Source organism: Passer domesticus, chromosome 9 (genome assembly GCF_036417665.1).
Source record: "Passer domesticus isolate bPasDom1 chromosome 9, bPasDom1.hap1, whole genome shotgun sequence".
NCBI classification, from domain to species: Eukaryota; Metazoa; Chordata; class Aves; order Passeriformes; family Passeridae; genus Passer; species Passer domesticus.
In genome coordinates, this window is record NC_087482.1 from 44925119 (window position 1) to 44947062 (window position 21944).

The following is a 21944-nucleotide window of genomic DNA, read 5'->3' on the forward strand; positions in this document are numbered from 1 at the left end:
TGTTGTCTTTTCTGAATCCCTGCAAGTTCTGCACGTGAGTCAAGAGCAGGGTGGGCCCTGGGGAATTGTTGTCACATCACACAACACCCCTCACCAACAAGCACAGCATTTCCTACACTTTAGCCCCACTTTTAATGTGCAATTTTTACATACTTTTACACACTAAAAAAGTTATTAGTAAGTAAAAGTTAATTGTTCAAATCTCGGATGTGCCTGGGGCTGCCTGAAGTTTTTTAACTCACTGGCTTCTCAAATATATCCAAGTCCCCTTAAAATTTACAGATAAGCCTCAAACATCTTTTTCCTTGTCTAAAAGTGAAAAGTTACCAGCATTGTTTCACTCATCTGCTGCCTTGGTACAAAAACTTATCCATCCATCCATCCATCCATCCATCCATCCATCCATCCATCCATCCATCCATCCCTTGGACAACCTGCCCCCTTGGTCTTGAGCTTCTGCATGAGGCTGAGTGAAGGTATTAATTATTAATTATGCATTTCAATCAAGTATTTGTGCTGCTACACAATCTTTTCTATGTTCAGGAGATCTCATACATTTTTCATCATGTGACAATTAGATGTTGGGGTTAGGCAAGTGGCTTTTGATCATGGAGAAGAAACATGGTGAAAGCATTTCTTCATCACCTTCTCCTGGATTTGTTTTTAATGTAAATGGGGCATTTCCTCATGCTGCCTTCTCCCTAAGAGCTTCAGAGCAATAAATATCATCTGGTCTGTATTCTGTTTTAGCTTTAAAGCTGCAGGCACAATGAATTAAACCAAGATCTCTTCTGCAGCAAGGATTCACTCTACTTTAGCCAGAGAAAAGGACACTGAGGACAAGGTTGGCCACAGAATGTTGGCTTCCAGCTTGCATGACATCATGAAATCATCTTTGGAAAATAATTAATTGAGCAGGTGTCAGAGGGGCAAAGCAAGGCCCCTTTCCCATCATTCCTCTCCCAGGATCACACAGCTCTACCTGAACCTCCCACCAAACTGGTGGAGGAGCTCAGCACTTTGTGCCAAGGTGGTGTTGGTTCCTCAGGCACCATAAGGAGCCTGTGCATGGGGCTGCCCTCCAAAACAGCCATCCTGCTCTTCCTCCCTCCCATCCTGGACTCCGAACAATCTGGGCTCTGTTTGCCTTCTGAGCAAGCCTGTGGTGTCCACTCAGTGCTGGTGCACCCAGACCACCCCAGCTGCTCCCTGTGTGTGTGATCTGCTTGCTCCTGGCTGTCTTGGCAGATCTGGGCAGCTGCAGAAGCACAGTCACTGGTGAGAGTGAGGGTGACAGGGACACAGGGCCATGGAGGAGGACAGAGCCACATTCCCCAGCGAGCTCAGCAAACTCCAGCAGCAGCCAGGAAGAAAAGCAATGTTTAACACGTTCCTTTCCACTGGGGAATAGCAGGCCCTGTGTTCCCTCTCTTTTCTGTCATTTATCATCTTTTTAGAGCACTGCTGTGAGAGGACTGCAGGGGACAGTGGCCTGATAACAGGCACACACTTGTTGGGATGTGCTGATCTGCAGGATTGCTGCTGGAGTCCTGGAGGGAGCTGCAGGTCACCAGAGAGCAGCAAAAAGCACCTTGTTAAGGCAGTGCATTCTGCACACACAGCCACCTGTGCTAAGTATTTTCAGCCTTTTAATCTGACCTTGCAGAATTCTGCAGAGATCCCCTGGATATTTAAAATCTTGCTTATAAAAGAATAAAAAGTGGGGAAGAGATTAATCACATGTGGCATATAATCGTAGTAAATAACCTTCAACCTTGTGCTAGCAATTTCATTGTGCTTGCAGTTTATTGTTAGCAAAGATAAAAATACTCTAATTGCCTTCAAAATGTATTTGCATCTGCTCTTCACTGAAGACAAAAAGTACCCCAGTTTGCTCAGAATCAGGGACTGAGGTTGGCCACTTGGAAAACAGGAAGGGAAGACCACTGTTAGCTTTCATTTGGCTTTTGGTTCAAAGAGGCTGTGTAAGAGCAGATATTTCATACCCAACTAAACTTCTGCACTGTTACTTCCCCTTGGTTGCCCAACAGTAAAATATTTCAGTCCCCTGAAGAATAAATAATGCACTCAAGTGTGGGATGCAGTATTTTAGCTAAACCCACTTTTCATCTCCTCACCTAAATCATATTTTATCGGATTGAGAGGGTATTTTCAGCCACAACCCAACACTGACCCAGGACATGGGCTTGGAATGAAGGGCACAAACTCACCAGTTCTTCCAAACAACCTCACCAATTCTCCCCCACAACCTCCAGCCCTGCCCAGGACTACTCCCTGGGTCACTAAAAGGTGGCCATGGAAAGAGCAGCAGTTTGGGCCACTGGCTGCATGAAGGGGTGAAACTGGAATTAGGTCAGGGAATCTGGGATCCAGGGAGAAGGGCATAAACTTGTCCCATTGCCCCTGAAATCTGGGACAGCAGCATTAAAGAATTTGAGTTCAAATCAGGCAACTCCTTTTGCTTTGTGCTGGCAGCCTTGAAAACAAGGCTGAGGACAAAGCACTGCAATGGAATTCCTGAAATTATTGGCATAAACAAGTGAGGGCCATTCTGGCCAGCCTCTGCCACAGCTGTGCCCTGCATGGGAACAGGAGGAGCCCTTGGGCACTCCTGTGTCCATCTCCCCGTCCTGCAAAGCATCACGGTGGACGTGCCCAATGGAAAAGCACAGGAATGTGGCACTGGGGTGGGGGAGCCATCTCACAACCCCCAGTGCACCAGGGGTGGCTGCTGGCAAAACCTCTGCCAGTTTTCCTAGGAAACAGCTGAACCCCAGTGCTGCACTCCACGTGCCATGATCTATGCAAACTGCAGGCCAAAGCATATTCTGCTGATCAAAATACACAGAGCAGGAGGGGGACCACAGGAGGAGCATCTGCAGAGCCTCGCGTTCAGGTTTGGTCTGGGAGCACAGCCCAGAGAGCCCTGGCTGTTCCTGCCCCTGCTCCTCCTCTGCCCAGGAGGAACACAAACATCAGGCTGGCCCCAGCCGGGCTTGGAGAGCAGGGAAAGGAAGGTGCAGATGTTTAAGTGCTCCACTAACAGCACTCCCAAGCAGATCTGCAATGGCAGGAGCTATTTAAGGCCGTTTGCAAGTCCCTAAACAGCAACTTGAGCAGGTTTTGTGGGAAATGATGCCGTTAGCAGTTACTGAAGTGCTCCCCATCCTCCCCCAGTGGGAAGTTTTGCTGCCACACGTCCCTCGGGACTAAAGAGAAGTGGATTCTGTGCCTTCCACCTCCTTTCATGTCAAAGCTGATGCTGATAGTGGAGCTACAAACCTTCAAGGTTATCAACCACAATGAACTTTTGCTGAGCTGTTTATCAGAAGGGACTGGGAGAGTTATGCTCCAGCTTTCAGTTCTATTTTAATGGAATCTGGACACCTCATTTCCTTTTGGCCCAATTTGAAAATCCCATCTTGAAAGAGTTCTCAGTTAGTTTGCTTTCCCCAGTGATTCCTTCTCCTCCATGGAATTGTATGAATTGAACTTACACAGGGGCCCTGATCCTTATCTTCCCAAAGTCAATAAGGACTGCACTGCTGCTATAGGTACCAGCTCATTTCCACAGCCTTCTGGAACTGCCTCTGACTTTATTTGGGAGACTGCCTTGAGAGACAGAGATCAGGAAAAAGGCAGCAAAAAATGGACCAAAAGAGACATCACAATCCATGTACAATGGCATGTTCTTTCTCTCTAGGCCTTTCCTGTTTATTTCTCCCATTTTCACATTTTTAACCAAACTTTATTTGCTTTATTTTTCCTGGGATGAGTCCCTGCCGAATTTTTGATCTGTCAAAATCTCTGCTGATCTGTGGCTACCAAGCAGAAGCAAAAAGCTACTAAGTAAAACCAAAATCCAATCATCACCTATAACCCTTTCATGCCTATAGCCTACTTTTTAAATGTAGTTACAATAAAAAATCATTCTCTGAGCAAAGAAGTTCTACACACAGCTCTGCCTTTCCTCCCTCTGCAGTTACCCCAGCATAAAGAACAGGACCTGGGTCAGTACAGGCAAGGAACCCCTGACACACTGAAACCAGAGCAGCTTCCCAGTCTCTCACTGGATTCTCCTCTCACATTTACCCAGTCAGCAAACACGAGCCTAATAGCACGAGCTCAAACGATCAGCACGGATAAAAGATAAAATAGATACTTCAACTATTTTGCCTGCAGCACATAATTTAAAAGCCATTTAATAATTCAAATCATATGCAAAACAAGACACTGTAGTATTTAATATCAAGTTTTCTTATCTCTATAGGGAAGTCAGCACAGAAACCAGCAGTGCAGGGTGACAGAAACCACTGGATAAATGGAATTAAATGGTTAATAATAATTCAAGTCTTTTAATCTAAAGAGCCCAAATATTCTCCAACATTTTGATCCAAGGTTCCTTCTGCTGCACGTTCCTTGGCCTTGTCCTTGTGAAGTTGCTAAAGCCCAGCCATTTACAATTGGTTAATTAATGGTGCTGGATCAGCAGCTTCAGCCCCTCAGTCCTCCTGGAAACCACCTCCACTCCTCTGAAGAGACAGCACCTTCCAGATCTCACCTCAAAGTCAAGAGCTGCTTCACTTTCTCATCCCTTAACGTTCTGAGTGGGGAGAAACAGTTTACACCTAAAATCATTAATCTCAATACTTTCCCAACAGTCTGTGTGATTGTTCTAACCTCTGCCACGAGTGAAAGCAAAGCTGTCAAGGAATGAAAGGGCGAATAAATCCTCCCCAATTCATCCTGCAGATGAAGTCTGGAAAACCTCCAGCCTCTCAATCAGCACATGCAAGTCCCTGATTTACTCCAGCTACTCAGAGCTAAACAGATTTCTTATTCCATTTGAGGAGGTGAGTGACTGATGGCTGGGGCAGGAGCAGGGTCAGGAACCATCCCAAGTCCTGCCCGTGAGGATTTCTTGGAATGACAGCTCCTCTCCCTTCAGCAGGGACAGACTCCCAAAAAACCTCTGTGGGGATGAAAGACAGGAGTGCAACTGCTGTTAAGGAAAAGATGCATCTTAGGAAAAACCAGGGACAATTTCTAGTTTGACAGACTTTGAAAATATTACAGCATTTGAGAGAAGCTGCTGTGGAATGCTGGGGATTCCAGGTGAGGAACGTGAAGCAGCTCCAGTCACAGTGGTTTGTGTTTAATGCCCAGAAGTGATAAATCTCCTTTGTAATTTGAATGTTCCTAAGTCTACCCACTGTTCAGACTTTTATTAATTCTGAATTCACCGTGATGAACTCCTGGTGGAGTGGGCTGCACACCTGGGTGCGCAGAATCCCAAAGTGTTTGCTAAGAATTAACCAAACACCCACCAAAATATAAATTCCTGCTGATTCCAGTCCTCCTGTGACAGCTTCTACCCTGATATGGCTCCTCGTTAGAACGAGCAACTGTGCAATTAACTCCTTACTCAAACACAATTTGCACTGTGACAAAGGACAACCTTGCTCAAATAAAGATTTCAGTATTTGACTTGCAAGTTGTACATGTCACAGAAACATGGCTGGGTGACTGATGAGATTCTTGCTGCTTCAGTTGTAATTCTACCCAGGAAAATGGTGTCCTTCCATGGAAAATAGCAATAAATCACATATGCATATTCCTGTCATGTGAGGCAGGTGGAAAAGTGCTCTCACTACAATAATTCTGGTTTGACTTTGCATATATTTCTTTCTCTTCTCTCTTTTAGTGCCATTTACTATGACAGAACTCAAGAGAAAAACTGAGCAAGTTTGGATCATGGGAAATCATCAGCTGGAAGGGATCCTCGAGGATCATCCAGGGCAGCCCCTGGTCCTGCACAGACACCCCAAATCCCACCCTGGGCATCCCTGGGAGGGTTTTCCAAAGGCTCCTGGAGCTCTGGGATGTTCCCATTCCCTGGGGAGCCTGGGCAGTGCCAGCACCCTCTGGGGGAAGAACCTTTCCCTGAGCTCCCATCTACCAAAAAGAATTCAACTCTGTATATGGAGCTGCCATTTAAAAAACAGCTAGCATGTGTAAATACCATCAAGCTTCAGCGCCCCAGGTAAAAAATGACTTTTTATGAAAAAAAAATCCATTACAATTACACAGAAAAATAGGGAATAAAAATGAGCCAACACTGGAACTGGGACACATGGACAGGATCTCACTTGATGAAAATCCCATCAGTAATTAACAGCTCCTGGGGACAAGGAGCAGTAAACCCCAGGCTGGAGTGAGAAAGCTTCATTACATCACTACAAGACATTTAACTACACATAAATTAAAAGTATTTACATCCTCCTAAATATATAAGTAAAAAAACCTTAGAGATAAATTTGAAAATGTACAAGAATTCCTGCAGGAGCCAGTACTGGGTGTGCCACACTTCCACACCCAGGCTGGCAGAGCTGCACTGCTCTGGAAGCAGCCAAAATTGGGATTTATACACAAGAACTGCCTGCAAGATTTTTCAGCTGCCTGAAGCACGACACCAGGACTTTGTGACTGTGATGGATCTGTGAGGAAAACCTCCGTGACAGGTTTGCAATCTGCTGGAATTCTCGGGTTTCTGGAAGCCAGGCAGGAGCCCAGGCTGCCGTCAGGCACCGGCGCTGCCCAATCCCAAAATGCCAGGTGATCCAAGGGCAAGGAGCCTGAGCTGTGCCGTGTGGAGCTGCCCCGGTGCCACAGCCACATCCTGCACAAATCAGCCCCTGCTGAGGAAATGTCACTCTGGAGACACAGAAAGAACATTCCCTGGAGGCTGGGGGAATGCCAGAGCACCCGCTGCCCGGAATGACATCCCATGGAATCACAGCAGGGTTTGGGGTGTGTGGACCTTGAGGAACACCCAGCTCCAGCCTCCTGCCCCTGGAAGGTTCCTCTCACACCTGTCCAAAAAATCTGCAGGCAAAGCAAAGCACTGTATCCATTGTGTTGGAGCAGATCCACTGGGATCTCTTCAGCATCCCCTCTCCTGCAGCACCTTCTTTTTCTTCCCTTCCCACTGACAACAGAAAAATCATTCTGCTTTGGGCTGCTAAAAATATTACTGGTACAAGAAAGTGGATTGAAAATGCACCAGAGGGAAAGGACTCCTGACCAGTAACTGCAACCCCAGCAGAGGAGAGCAGGGCTGGGCTGTGGCAGGAGACCCTGCCCGTGCCAGGGGCTGGAGCTGGATGGGCTCTGAGGAACCTTCCCACCCAAAACAGTCTGGAATTCCATGTCTCACATGGACACAGCTGGGAAAAGGGGCTGACTGTTCAATACAGCCCAGTGACAGCCAGGATTGTCCTCACTGTCCCCACAGTGATCTCTCTTGAGCCTCTGCAGATCCCAACTTTTTAAAACCTTTGATTTTTTCATTCTATTTTTGATGAAATGCAATGCTGCTGTTCAGATATGAAACACAAGCTTTCATTCTGCATGCAAACCAGGCTGTCACAGGCACTTATACCCAGAATTAGTATGCAGCTAGGAGTACATTTAAATTTATCCCAAATTGATATGGAATCCTCTGACAAATGTCTGTCAGGAGGCAGACAGGACCCAGCTTCCATGTGCTTTGGCATATTGCCTTTCTACAGGTTTTAGGTCACTTCAAGACAGAAATGGTCATTATCTTTTCAATATAAAATGATATAAAAGTTTCTAGGTGGTTGCTGTATGTCCAATTATCCATCCCCTGGCATCCTCTCCTGGGAAAAGTGTCAGTGAACAAGGATCTGTCATTAGCACCATCACTGCACAGAACAGGCACTGTCAGGAGCAGCTCAACAAAACCCTTGATGCTCTTTCATGGTGAACCACCTCCATCTTCTGTATCAATTAGATAAAAGTATAAAAGAAGCGAGGCATTAATTAGCAAAATGCAGTTTAATGCAGGAGGAGAGAGCTGGGGAGGAAAGCAAACACCACTTGCTGTAAAAGCTCTGGGGGAGGAATTTCACCCTTCCTCTCATTTCCAGTGGCTCTGGGGTCAGCCCAGCCGACGGCAGGTTGGCATTGCTGCTCCACAGAAGGGGAGAAAAAAGCTTTATGTGTGCCACAAAGAGAGCAGGAACAAACAGGGCACAAACACTCAGGTTTGTGCCACAGCTCCGGGGGTCCCTGGGGGCAGCAGCAATTCTGTGCAAAGGTCCCAGGGCTTTGTGACAAACAGAAACCCCCAGGGCTGGGGGCAGCTGGTCACTCCAGGAGGGGAGGGCACTGCTGGGCACAGGGGGAACCAGCCCCCAGCCCCACTCTGAGCTCTGGCTGCCTCTGCTCCCAGCACAGCCAGGACCCCAGAGACAGCCCTGCAATAAACCCTGGGAAGGCTGGCATGGAAATACTGTAATTGTGGCGTTCCCAAACAAAGGGAGGGATAATGGATCTGACTCCATGTTCTCAGAAGGCTAATTTATTATTTTATGGTAGTATATTATATTAAAGAATACCAAACTAAAGAATATACTAAATATACTATACTAAATAATACTAAACTACACCATACTAAAGAATACAGAAGGGATACAGGCAGAAGGCTAAAAAGATAATAATGAAAACGTGTGACTCTTTCAAGAGATCTGACACAGCTTAGCCCTGATTGGCCCATGAGTCAAAATAATTCAAGTGAAACCAATCAACCATAAACAATGTGGATGAACAATCTCCAACCACATTTCAAAGCAGCAAAACACAGCAGAAGCAAATCAGATAATTATTGTTTTCCTTTTTCTCTGAGGCTTCCCAGCTTCCCAGGAGAAGAATCCTGGACAAAGGGATTTTTCCAGAAAATGTGACTGCCACATGGAAGGACCTTAAATCCCACCCAGTGCCACCCCTGCCACGGGAGGGACACCTCCCACTGTCCCGGGCTGCTCCAAGCCTCATCCAGCCTGGCCTGGAATAACAATTCCAGGGATAACCAGAGCTGCTTTCAGTGCCACGGGGCTGCAGAGCCCAGGGAAGCAGGGGGTAAAGCTGTGCCAGCTCAGACCCCTGCTCCCATGGTAAAAACTTATATTCCACCTCCTCTAATGCTCCTGAGCTTTCAAACAGCAAACAAAGGGCAAAGAATGTTCCACTTGCAGCCAGCACCCAGCCCTGGTTTGGGGAGCCATGGAGATCTGCTGGAACTGCTAAATGCTAAAAAACAAATCCTCCCATCTTTCCCCTGGGTTATGGAACCCCAGCCTGGATCTGTGGGGGCAGCCAGGGGCTGGATGAAGGTTCCTGGACTCCCCATGGAAGGTGGGACCTGCATCCCTTCCCAGCAGGGTCAGTGTAATTAACACACACACAGAGAAATTGGAAATTATTCCCTTCTGGAGACAGGAGCCACCACGGTCTGGGGGGATTTTTTGGAAGGCAGAGAAAGAAAAACCAGGGTGCAATTTCCAGCTCTTTCCCTGAGCTGCTTTTGGGACAGCACAACAAAACCCTGCTGTCTGCAGTCACGCTGCCACACCTTCAATCTGCCCTGAATCATATTTGAACATCTAAATTAAACTTTCTATTGAATATAAATGGGAAATAGCACTTGCTTGGCTCAAATGCATATTGAATCTTGGGGGCTGGCTGGTGGGGGAAATATTCTTAGGACAATATGAACAGATGAAGTGGAATCCTGAAAACTGAGCTCTTCAAAACTGTCTCCAGACTTCAAACTATTCAAATTATTAATTAGCTTCAAATAAAACCAGATAAGGAAACGGCACAGACCTCCCCTATTTGCTGTAAATAAGCAGATAAGAGTCAGGAATTTGGTGATGCTGGGAAGAGGCACAGCACAAACACAGGGGCACCTTCAGCATTATTTGTTTGTTTTCCACCAATTAAATATATTTAATATATTGTAGGATAAGATAAAACACAGTGTTCAGCACCACCAAGGCAATATTGCCTTTGGGGTGTGTGCAATGCCCTAATTATGGCTTTTTTTTTTTTAATTTGAAAAGGAAACCTCCCTCTCACAGTGATGACCTTACAGCTCATTACTACCTGGGCATTTAAACAGCAAACCTTTCCAGGCATTTTCACAAGACATTTATTGCACAGCCTCAATTTAGGTGGGACAATCTTTGTACGACATTATTTTATTTATAAAATCATGATAAAATTACACCTGATTGTGCTCTGTGGCTGCCCCGAGTGCAGGGTTCAGGGATTTGGGATATTTTTTTGAATTTTGGCTGATTGAGAGCCAGGCCAGGGGAATTGCTCTCCCTCCAGGCACTAATTAGCAGAGGTTCCACTGTTCTCCTCCACTCTACATCCTCTGACGTTTCAGCTCTTCCCCTGACTGGGAGCAACCACCCTAAAAAGAGATTTGTTTTCAGCAGTAATTGGGAATAAAAGTGACTAGCATGGATTGGGATAATTTGGGAAATTCACCTTCCAACTGGGTCATTGTGCAGGTTTTGGATGCCTGAGAGATTCCCTTGCTGCCTCTAAAGGTTATTGTGCATTTAATGAGTCTTTGTAGGTTTAAGGTAAGTAAAAATTTTAAAAAATTGCAGATTTCATAACAGAGTAGCAAGACTTAGCCCAAGATTTGCTGATTTATGGGACAGGATTCTGGAACCTGTGGGAGTTCCGAAGAGACAATCCAAGTGTAATGGGAGTAGGACAATCCATTATTTCTGTATTTTAATGTCCTTATTTTAATTAATATTTATTAATTTCAATGCAATTTAAATATTGTCATCTTGGGGCTAGAACCTTTTCAAGCCCTGTTTTAAAAAGAATGTGATAAATCTTAAATAAATGATGGTTTTTTGTAAATTATTTTTTAAAAATGGTAAATGCAACAGCAAAATCTACCAGGATTTCAGTATTTCACCTCCTCCTTTCTTCCCCATCTGCAGCACAGTTATTCTGCACATTGCTCTTCATGAAACCAAAGGATTTATAGATATTATTTCCATAGTCCAGTGAAGCAGTAATCCCCACAGAAAAACAGTGCAAATCTCATCATTTGCTGGCCTCAATTTTTCCAGACATTTTAAAGTCAGGAATAATATTGCAGAAATCATCCAGATCTACCCCAGCAAAAGATCATCTGCCTAAGAAAAACAGCCCTTTGCAACTCAGGGCTTAATCTATATATTCAAAACCACACAATATTACATTTTATTATTTCAGTGTACAGCTTCACTCCTGTAGCAGATTCCTTAAAAAATTTACCATCCAAATTAATGATTAATTAATAATATTCATCAATCCTATGCATCCAAACTGAGATGTGGTATTTCTTGCAGCCCATATTTTCTGAAAAAAACTTACTCCCAAACATTATTCTTTTGAATAATTAGTTCATTGACATTCTCGTGCTAAAGAAAATATCATTAGTAATTTATAGAAGTTGCATGAAGAGTAATAAGAGTTCAAAACCCAGTGTGAGATAAACAAAGCCCACAGGTCCCTGGAAATCATGAAAAGGCAGCTCTAATGATATTGCACAAGAATTATCCTTCAGCCAGGCTGAGCAGGAGCCCTGCCCCGTGTCAGACCAGTCTTGGCTCAAACATTTGACCCTGTAGCCCTGGACAAAACCTCTGCTTTGGTTCTGGAGAGGCTGCTGGAACCCAGAATAAAACATCCCCAGATGACAGATCCTTCCAGCACCCGTTTTGTCCCTGGGCTCCATTGTCCCATGATATTTTATGAAAAAATCAGATTTTTGTCCTATTCTAGCTGAGAAGCCTCAGCAAAGAAATGTAAGCAATATCTATCTGATGGCTGTGGAGTGTGGTGTGGACATTGCTCACGAGCAGGGGCATCTTCCATTGGTCCATGTGGATTGTTTTCACTGATGGCCACTCACAGCCGCCTGTGCCGAGGCTGTGAGCAGTCACAAGATTTTATTTATTCCTTGCTTTTTCTTTCTAGCCTTCTGATGGATCTTTTTCTCTCTATTCTTTTAGTATAGTTTTAGTATATAATTTTAATAGAATATCATTCTATAATAAAGCAGCCTTGTGAAACATGGAGTCAAGATTCTCATCTCTTCCCTCGTCCTGGCACCCTGAAACACAGCCACACTCCATTAAAGGGCTGACGTTTCCTCTCTCCTCCAGCCTCCAAATCCTTCTGTATTTCAGCTCTCTCCCCATTATCTCACACCTCAGAGACACAGCCTTGCACCACCGTGCTGTCATTGACTTCATCTGTTTGCTTTCATCACTCCATTTGCACATCCTTATCATATTATTATTATTCCTCCCGGAGCTGTGCAGCCAGGAAACGTGTGAGTCCAGGAGCACACGTGGAAAATGGATCTGAAAGAACACTGCAAGTCCTGGGAGGAGGGGCTGAGGGAGCTGGGAAGGGGCTCAGAAAAGGGGCTCAAGAGGGACCTTGTGGCTCTGCACAGCTCCTGCCAGGAGGGGACAGCCAGGGGGGCTCTGCTCCAGGGAACAGGGACAGGAGCAGAGGGAACAGCTCAGGCTGGGCTGGGCAGGCTCAGGGTGGACACCAGCAGGAATCTCCCCATGGAAAAGCTGCTCAGGCCTTGGAACTGCCCAGGGAGGTTTGGAGAGCCCATCCCTGGAGTGTCCATGGAATTCCTGGAGGTGGCACTCGGTGCTCTGGGCTGGGGACAAGGTGGGGTTGGGCACAGCTGGGACTGGATGGGCTGGGAGGGCTCTGCCAGCCTGAATAACTTTGTGATTTTATTCTACAGCTCCCAGGAAGAGCTGGGAGAGGGTGGACACCAGTGAGTGCTGATGTCTCAGTGCTGGGGACATCTCTGGGATGTGCTGCCATGGCAGATGTGGCACAACTTGGGTATTTTTTATAACAGATTTATCACCACCTCTTTAGCTCGTGACCTTACAGGATCAGGACTCTGAGACATCTGTTTCCAGATCAAAGGAGATTAAGGGAGAATTATGCTCAAATCAGGTGCCTTTAAGTGATTAAGGGCCTAGAAGGAAACAGAGGACACAGACCTTGGTGTTCACTCACTGACTCGTGGAGTTTGGGCCTTAGCAAAGCAGTCCATGGGAAATGAAGGCAAAGCTTCATTAAAGAAGTGGCTTCCTAATGAAGGAGCAACAGCCTTTTGTTTGTCCACTGGATCTGTGCCTTAATAAAACAGCAGATTGGAAATCTGCTGAAAACACCAGAAATTCCCCACAGGGAATTCTTGCTAGCCTGAACAGTTCTATAAATAATTCAGTATAATTGACAAGAACCCCATTAAAAAACAGTGAAGTCATCTCAGACTTTTAGTTGGAATTTAAAGGAAAAAATTCACCCGAGCCGCTGTGGTCGATACCAAAGTCACTCCCAATCCCCCAGCAAGCCCAGAACAAAAGAGAAAGGCAGATGAAAATGAGCAGCTGGTGCCTGGGATCAGTGGGGCGTGAAACGAAGCAGTTAAATGTTTACCAGGAGCTGCTCTCGGGTTTTCTGCCTTGCTGCTGGCCGGGCTGGCAGCGAGCGAGCTCCAGAGATGCTCCAAGTCAATCACCAAGCCAGGTACAGCATTCCAGCACTGCACGTGGCAGCTCCTCTGGCTCTGCCGCTCCTAACGAAGCTCCCAGCCCTGGGAACATCTGGCCATGCTCAGAATGAAAGCCCAAATTTCATCCTCCTCATTACTCCAGGCAACGCAACAGCTTCATTCTCCTGTCTGACTGCAGAGCTTGGTCGGGATTGTTTAATCTTTTTGTTTTTACTTGAAGGAAGCAGATGGATCTAAGCCTGGAAAATAAACAGCCCTTGATGCCCAGCATCCCTGAGCTCACAAACAGCTCGGTGTCCTTGGGGAGCAGAGCAGCTAATGACTCCCCACTCCTAGGGTGCAAAGCACTTCATTAACAAAGCCAATGTTTCTCCAGAAGCCGTTTCTTTGTTCAAGTTAATGGTGCACAATATTGCCAGCCCCTGGACAAGCCCTGCTCTGAATTCCTGCTGCTCCCCCTTCCCATCCAGCACAGAAACCAATTCCACTGGTAAAATGCATCCCCTCCATCTTTCAGCTCTTGGTTGCTCTCCCATCTCTCTGGCCTTCCATAAAACCATTCCTCTGCTGGGTGGAACAGCAGCATTTTCATTGTTTGATAACCTTGCATATTTATAATTAGAGTTATTAACGTATTTTATGATACTCAAGGTATTTACACACACAAAGTGAACCAGGAAATACAACCCATATTTTCATTATAACATTGTGAGATCCACATCAAACCTCTGCTCTGTTTTTTCTGTTTAAGTTGTTTTGTTTGATGGTGCAGAAATACATTTAACACAGCCAGTTCCCACATCTCTAGCCAGTGAAATCCTGTGGCACACATGAATCATTTCAATGGAAAATTTAAAGAAAGTTAATTAAAGGTCATTAGTTTTTCCTCTTCACCCCCTCCCTTTTTAAAAAATAATTTAAAGGACCCTCCATTGTCTATCAGCATGGGGGGAATAAGACAATTTTGTTAAAGCTGACAGAATTAGCAAGAGATAAGTAAAGGTCAAATGTCAGGATGAGGTCTGGAAGCTTAATTTTCCTCCTCCATACAGCAGAGCAGCCAAAAGAAGGGGAAAAAGGTATATCCAGTCAAAAGGGAGACAAAAAAGAAATTTGCATCAAATACATTCCAGCAAATTAAAAGAGATTGAGATCTTGATCAAAGACTATAATTTTTCCACTTAATTGAGATTTATTCAGAGATCAGACTACTTTGCAATGGGTTAAATGAATGGAATGAAGCAAAATCAGTTATTCTGGAAAGAGCCAGGTTGTGCTTTGGGTGCTGAGGGAGCAGAAAACTGGAGCTGGGCTCCTGTGCTGCAGGAAGGGAAGCACAGCCCAAAGCAGCCAGGAAATCCCAGCACCCCAGACTTTTAGGAGGACCCTAAAACTTCTTGTTCCACCCCTGCCATGGCAGGGACACTTTCCTCTGTCCCAGGCTGCTCCAAGCCCTGCCCAGCCTGGAATTGAACTTCAGCACCATTCTCATAAAGCAGCAGCTGAAATATTTTAGATTATAACAAGTTACAGCTAATTTCAAGTGTAAGGAAATCATGGAAGAATCTGAAATGTAAAGCAAGAAAATATTTCTCTTAATAAGCTTCTATGTGAAAAAGAGTTAATAAAGCTGAGAAATAGAAGGTTGCTGCAGATCAGAGAAGAAGAGCTCTTGAATGAGCAGACAGAAAATATTAGAAAAAAAGGATGGAACAATGTGCCATTTCCAAATAAACACAAGTGGAATCCAAGTCCTGCTGTTGCCTTTCCTTTGTGGCAATAGAAATGGGTTCTGGAGGAGCTGAGCAGGCTCAGCATTGTGCTGGCTGCTTTTGTCTCACAGAAAATGCACCAAGATTGTATCACACGCATTTTAATATTTTCATAATTTCAGTATGAACTGCACGAGCAGCTGCTCATCCTCTCAGTGGTGTTCCCTGGGGGCACCTGGAATAATTTCCCATCACAAAGAGCTGAACACTTGTTGTCTGTGCAACAGCTCAGGCCAGCTGATGGGACCTGCCTGGGACTTCTCCCATGGCTCCACTCAATTTAAGTATTAAATAACCATTAACTAATAACTACTTATTTATTAGCTACAAAATGTCAGGGGCTGAAGGCCAAATCAGTAGCACCTACAGCAAAAATATCTTGGCAGAATTTAGTAAGGAAAGAACCTATGGATTCCCTTCTCATACTTCCCACAATGCTACAGTGGAGAGCTTTTCAAAGTTCATTAAGAATGATTAGAAACAAACATGACAAAATTTAATGTGCAATTATAAACTGACTAAAAACATTTTCTGTTCCAGTGTTTCCATTCCATCAATGCAGCTTTTTTTGTACCAGTGCAGATCACCAGTAAGATATGACAACATCCTACCAATCCATATTTTTATACGCAATAAGTCATTCAAATGCATAAATTATACATAAAAATATACAAAGGAATTCCTGTGTCATCAATTTGTATTTTATACTCCTCCAAAAGGATGGGGTTTCAATTTCCAGCACAGAGAAGTGCCAGGACAGCTGTCTGTCCTCTCTGTTTCACACCACCTTAAATCATATTTTATTTGGATACCATATGCTTCAACCTCTCTGTCTGCCACCTTCAGATTTCCCTTTCTGAGCTACAGAAAATAATATGCTAAACAGCAACAAGAGTGGTGGTAAAACCATGGCAGAACTCACTCCCTGGAGCAGAGGGATGGGGATTAAAAGCACACCTGAAAGAGCCTCCATTTTACAGGCTATAAACCAAACCCTTCCCATCACACTGATGTCCTTCAAAGCAAAAAAAGGTCTAAATGCAGCCTTGAAAAATACACACTCATTACTGATCCTCAGATTTTTGTGGTGCCAAACAAGGTGCTGGGAGCGTTATGGAAAACTTTATCCTCTGGGAATTCATCATGCCAAGGATGGAACAGGCTGGGTTTGGCCATGAGGTTCCAAAAGAGAAGGAAACACACTGGCTTTGTTCCGTGAACGTGCTGTGGATGAGGAGCACACCAAGAGCAGCAAACACCTTGGGCAGGGGAATGGTTTCCCACTGCCAGGGGGAAGGAATTGTCCCTGGGAGGGTGAGGAGCCTCTGGGAGCCCCCTGAATCCCAGTTTTTCCCTTCCAGCCCTGACCCAAACTCCTTCCATTGCTCCCCAGAGTTCAGACATGGGATGGGGTAATTCCCTGCTGCTGTTGGAGGGGCTGGGATGGCAGCAGGGAATGGCAGCAGGGAATGGCAGCAGCTCAGGAATGGGCTGGGATGGCAGCAGGGAATGGCAGCAGCTCAGGAATGGGCTGGGATGGCAGCAGGGAATGGGCTGGGATGGCAGCAGGGAATGGCAGCAGGGAATAGCAGCAGCCCAGGAATGGGCTGGGATGGCAGCAGGGAATGGCAGCAGGGAATGGCAGCAGGGAATGGCAGCAGGGAATGGCAGCAGGGAATGGCAGCAGGGAATGGCAGCAGGGAATGGCAGCAGCTCAGGAATGGGCTGGGATGGCAGCAGGGAATGGCAGCAGCCCAGGAACAGGCTGGGATGGCAGCAGTGATGCAGCCCAGCCTCCAGGACAGGGAGCACAGCTCTGCACCAGGTCCCCCAGCAAGCAGAGATCAAGCAGTTTAAATTTCAGTCCAAAGGGGAAAACAGGATTAAACCCAGCACTGCCTCCTCCTCAGCAACAGAGTACACATCTCTCCACTAGAAGATAACTTCCTTCAAAAGCTTTATCAGAAGGAAAAGGGGCTCCCCTGTGTCCAGCTCTCTCACAGCTGATGTGCCCGGGAAGCTCAGGTTAGGGGATGTGTGTCCTGCCCCACACCCAGCCCCATGCAGCTGTGCTTCTGCAGCAGGCAGGATGCCCTGGGCTCACACCTCACTGCAACCCCTCAGCCTTTAACCACCACTCCAGAGTCAAACCCTGCCCCAGATCAGGGTGGTTTCCCAGTTTCACAGCCACCAGCAGTGCCTGTCACACTGGAACCCAGCCAGGCATCCTCCACTGAGGCATTCCCTGCTGCATCTCCTGGCACAAATGCACCGAGGCCTGCAGAGGGACTTTAACTTCATCACTGGAACTGGCACCGAGTTTGGGACCAGGTTTCACCTCCAGAAATAGCTCCTGCAGCTCAGGGAGCTCATTTGGTTCCCAGGCTGCATGGCAGGAGATGACTCCTGGTGCATGAGGAGCCAGCCTGGTGCTGGATGGGTGAGGAGCTGAGCAAGGGACAGGGAACAGCTTAACCCCAACTGGCTTGGAAGGGACTGGGAATCTGCAGGGACTGGAAATTTCATCTGTGACACGACAGGCTGAGCTCAGCCCAGCTCCAAGGCACCACAGGGCGAGGGGCTCCCTCTCCCATCCTTCCAGGACACTCCTGGTGGCTGGGGGTATCCTGAGCCCCTCTGCACTGACACCACTTCTGTGAATACAGAGAAAAACTCAGCTTTCTGACTTTCTGCAATGTGTCATCCCCACAGTAATCCTCTGCATTTTCTCAAGAGCCTGGGATATGAATAACTTCTCCTTCATATTCCCTGCAAATGAGAAAGACTCTCTTTTTAAATTATTCATGACATTATTATTATTAAAAGTCAAAGCGCCATTTAATAACATTTTTAAGTCTGATTGCACTAAAGCCAGAATGCCACGGTTTGTAAAACATCAGTGTCCTTTAGCCTGTGCTGAATTACAAGAGAAATGAATCTGAAATCACACTTGTAGCTCGAGAGAAAACTCTCCTCCAATACACAAATCAATACATGATTTAATTGTGTTTTATTGCTGCTTCTGCTTCAGTTCGGGGTCAGAAAAGAGCCTGAGAACATCCTATTTGCTATTTTCCCAATTGTATTCCCTCAACGTGCACCTTTGTTTAATTCCAGCCCTCTCCAGCTGCAGGGCAGCAGGGAGACTGATGGATTGATGGGGAACCAGAGCAAGCTCGGTGCTCCCCTCTGGGCTGCAGCTCTTGGGGAGCCTTTCCTCTGGGATTGGCTTCTGAAGGTGCCAAGGAAACCAGGACAGCAAAGGCAGAGCTGAAATCTGCACTGAGCACGAGTGTCTGTGCCACTGAGGTGGCTCTGGTACCAAGCCATGGTGGTCCCCAAGCCCAGCACAAACCAGGGCTCTGGGCCAGCTCAGGAGAACAAGGACATGGAGTCCCTGGAGCAGGCAGGGGAGATGTTAAAACCCAGGAGAACAAGGACATGGAGCTCCAGAGCAGGCAGGGGAGGTGTTAAAGCTCAGGAGAACAAGGACATGGAGCCCCTGGAGCTCCTGAGCAGGCAGGGCAGATGCTGAAGGGCCTGGATCTTCTCCATGCCCAGGAAAGGCTCAGGGAGCTGGGGCTGCCCAGCCCGGAGAGGAGCCCTCAGCCCTGGGTGTCCCTCATGCAGGGACCCAGCCTGGGATTTTGTGATTATTTTAAGGGAAAAAACCAGACTCAACCATTTCATCACTACTAGACTAATAATATATTGTTTTCCTTTTTAGATCTTCCTTCCTCAACGTTCTTTGAGTTTGATCAAGCTTTGTTTCAAGGTTCAGCAATCATTTTTCTCATGGACCAGGCCCAAATACACCATCCTGGCTGCTGTCCAGAGCTACGTGCTCTAATCCCAGGGGATAAATCCTCCTGCAGTATGTATGGAGCCTTTCCATCCCACAGGTTTTTCTAGTAGTGGAAGAATTCCTGACAATTCCTAGGTGTGAGATAGAACTCCAGATTCATGTTCTCCCCAGCTAATCCCTGTCTTCTACTCTGCCTTTTGAGCCTCTCTAAAATCAACACACGGAGCTGGTGGCTCTGTTTTGACTCATACTGAAAACAGCAATAGCTCAATTAAAATCAGTGAGGATTGAAGTCCCAAATCCAACTGAAATCCTGATTTTTACTCTCCACAGGTCTCTAAGGAGATGCACAATTTTTAGAGTATTTAAGGGGGTTTTTTTTGTTTTGGTTTTTTTTTTTAAAGATGAAGTGGATTTCTATCTTTGAGGATGGAAATGTACTTTAAAGCTTGACTGAAGGAAACAACATAAAACCATGTTTTAGCTTGAGGCTATACATTTATCCAGCCATCTTTCCCCAAATCTTGCAGGCACAAAGCTGCAAACAGACCCTCACCTTAGCACATCCATCAGATTTAATGTCTTCCAAGGAAAACCTTTCCAGGATGCACCCAGCCCCTTCTCCTGGGTCTGGAAAAACTGCCACTGATTTGCCATTTCTTCCTACTTTCCACTGCTGGTGATGCAACCCATTGCAGACTATTTTTGGGATGCATAAGGAGAAAAATTCTAGAAATTAGGTAATGATCTCAGAAGATCCCAAATATATTAAAACAAGGGCACCTGCAGGATTGTGTGGTGAGATAAATCTACCCAGGAGTGTTTGTTATTCCTTAGGAAACAGAAAGCTGGAAGCAAAATTACTGCTTTGTGCAAATAACAGAGGGTTTGTTTAGTAAGCTGAAAGCAAAACAGTCAAATGTGGGTTTCTGTGGAAGTTTACCTGAGTCCTTTGTGAATCCCCACCCTTCACTGCACACAGCCAGGAGAACAGGGACTCCTGACAATGGCTGAGCTGCAAAAGCCCCATCTCCTTTTCAGATCTGCAGATCCATCCCCAAAGCACAAAAATTGCATTTTTCACTTTCTTTTCTCATTTAATGGCCATTTAAAAAAATCCTGCATTTCAGAAAGCATTTTCCTCCATTATGTACTAAGAAAGTCACTATTTATGGATCAGTTTTACAGCTGGAATTGAAACAGGATGAAGAACAATTGCTGTAGTCAAGGCACTGCTGCAGAATGAGGAGCTGGTTTTAGCAAAGCCCCACATTCCAAAGATTATCAATGGCCAGAGAAATTCCCCATTCTGGGCACCCAGGGAATCCTGTTCTGAGCTACCTGCACTCACAGCCCAGCCCTCTGAAAGGCTCAGCTGCCAGTGCTGCACCTGATAAAACCCACCACGGGCTCCTGGGACCCAGGGGACAGGCAGGGGAGGAGCAGAGAGACTCAGAGCTGCTTTCTGATTTTGGGGTTTCCTTCTCCTGGCACCTGCCTTGCTCCACTTACCTCCCAGTTCCTCATTTCTGAGGAAATCTGGAGCTAGAATTCCACTTCCTACCTTCTTCTGTGCTCATCAACCACTACAGATAAATCAAATTATCCCCTTTTTCCTGGCAAAATGACAAGCCAAATCCATCTGGAACCTAATTATTGTTCCAATGCCCATCGTTGCAGTATAAATCACCTGGAACTACAATACAAAAAGAATAATCTATAGTACTGCTAATACTTGCCTTGCTCCATTTTCAACTATCTCTGTGAGTAGTCAAGGTATGATAAATCTCTGCAGTGCAACTCCTGCATTTGTAACCCAGATGGATCAATGGGCTGGCTCTGACATGCATCCCTGGAGGGATTCTGTACATGACTGCTGGATGAGGGAGGAGCACAGTGACAGGGACATCAGGGTTTTCCTGTACACAGCCCACCCCAAACAAGCCTCCTGCCCTCCTTGTCCTTGTGCTGGCCCCAGGGAAGCTGCTGCTGGATGCTGGGGTGCCCATCCTGCTCCTCAGCAGCCTCCCTGGGCTCCTGGCACACCCCTGCAGGGAGCAGGGGATAAATGAACCCCTTTAACACAGCACTGATGACAAATTCCAGAGTGGGAAGCATTAGGGGAGTCCCACAGAGCTGGAGGCTACATGGCAGCAGAGGAGAACAGGGTGGAGAAAGAGATGGAAAGAGAGAAACACACGCAGTGAGCTCCAGGCATCCATCAGGGAACGTCACCCACCACTCCTGACACCAGCAGCTCTGAGAGGGAACACCAGCACAGCAGAAGGTCCTTGCACAGCCCCAGTGCTGGACTCCCTCCTGGGCACTCCCTGAGGCAAAGCCCAGCCCTGGGACAGCAGCACCTCACACGGAGCTGAGCTGCCAGGGAAAGCATCTTCCTGCTGCTTCTTCAGGGCAGCTGAGCCAGCTCCCAGCCCAGCGCTGCCTGCAGTGCCACAAAGCACAGCAGTGGCTTCCCCAGGCTGTTCCCTGGGTGGGAATTCATTCTGGAGCTCACTGATCCCCCCCCAAAGAGCACAGCCCCCAACTCTCTTCACCCAGCTAACTGCAGAGAGAATGAAGTGACACAGAGGGAGCTGAACTGTGGCTGGGGTTTGAATATCCCAAACTCCTGGACATCCCTCCATGCTCAGCACTGCAGGAAAGGCTGATTTCCAGTGAAAAGAAGGTTTTAGTGCTACACTCCACAGACATGTAGGGTGTGTTAATAGTTAGTTACTGAGCTCTTCAGTTGTGGTTACAATCTGCTGCCATATTAATCTCACCCCATAATTAGCTGCCTGGGGAAAACGTGTTATTATTCAGTGGAGCCAGGTGAATGGAAAAACAGCTCCAGAGGTCTGAACCTCATGATTTATTTCTCTTTCAAAACAGAAAGGTGAAGCAA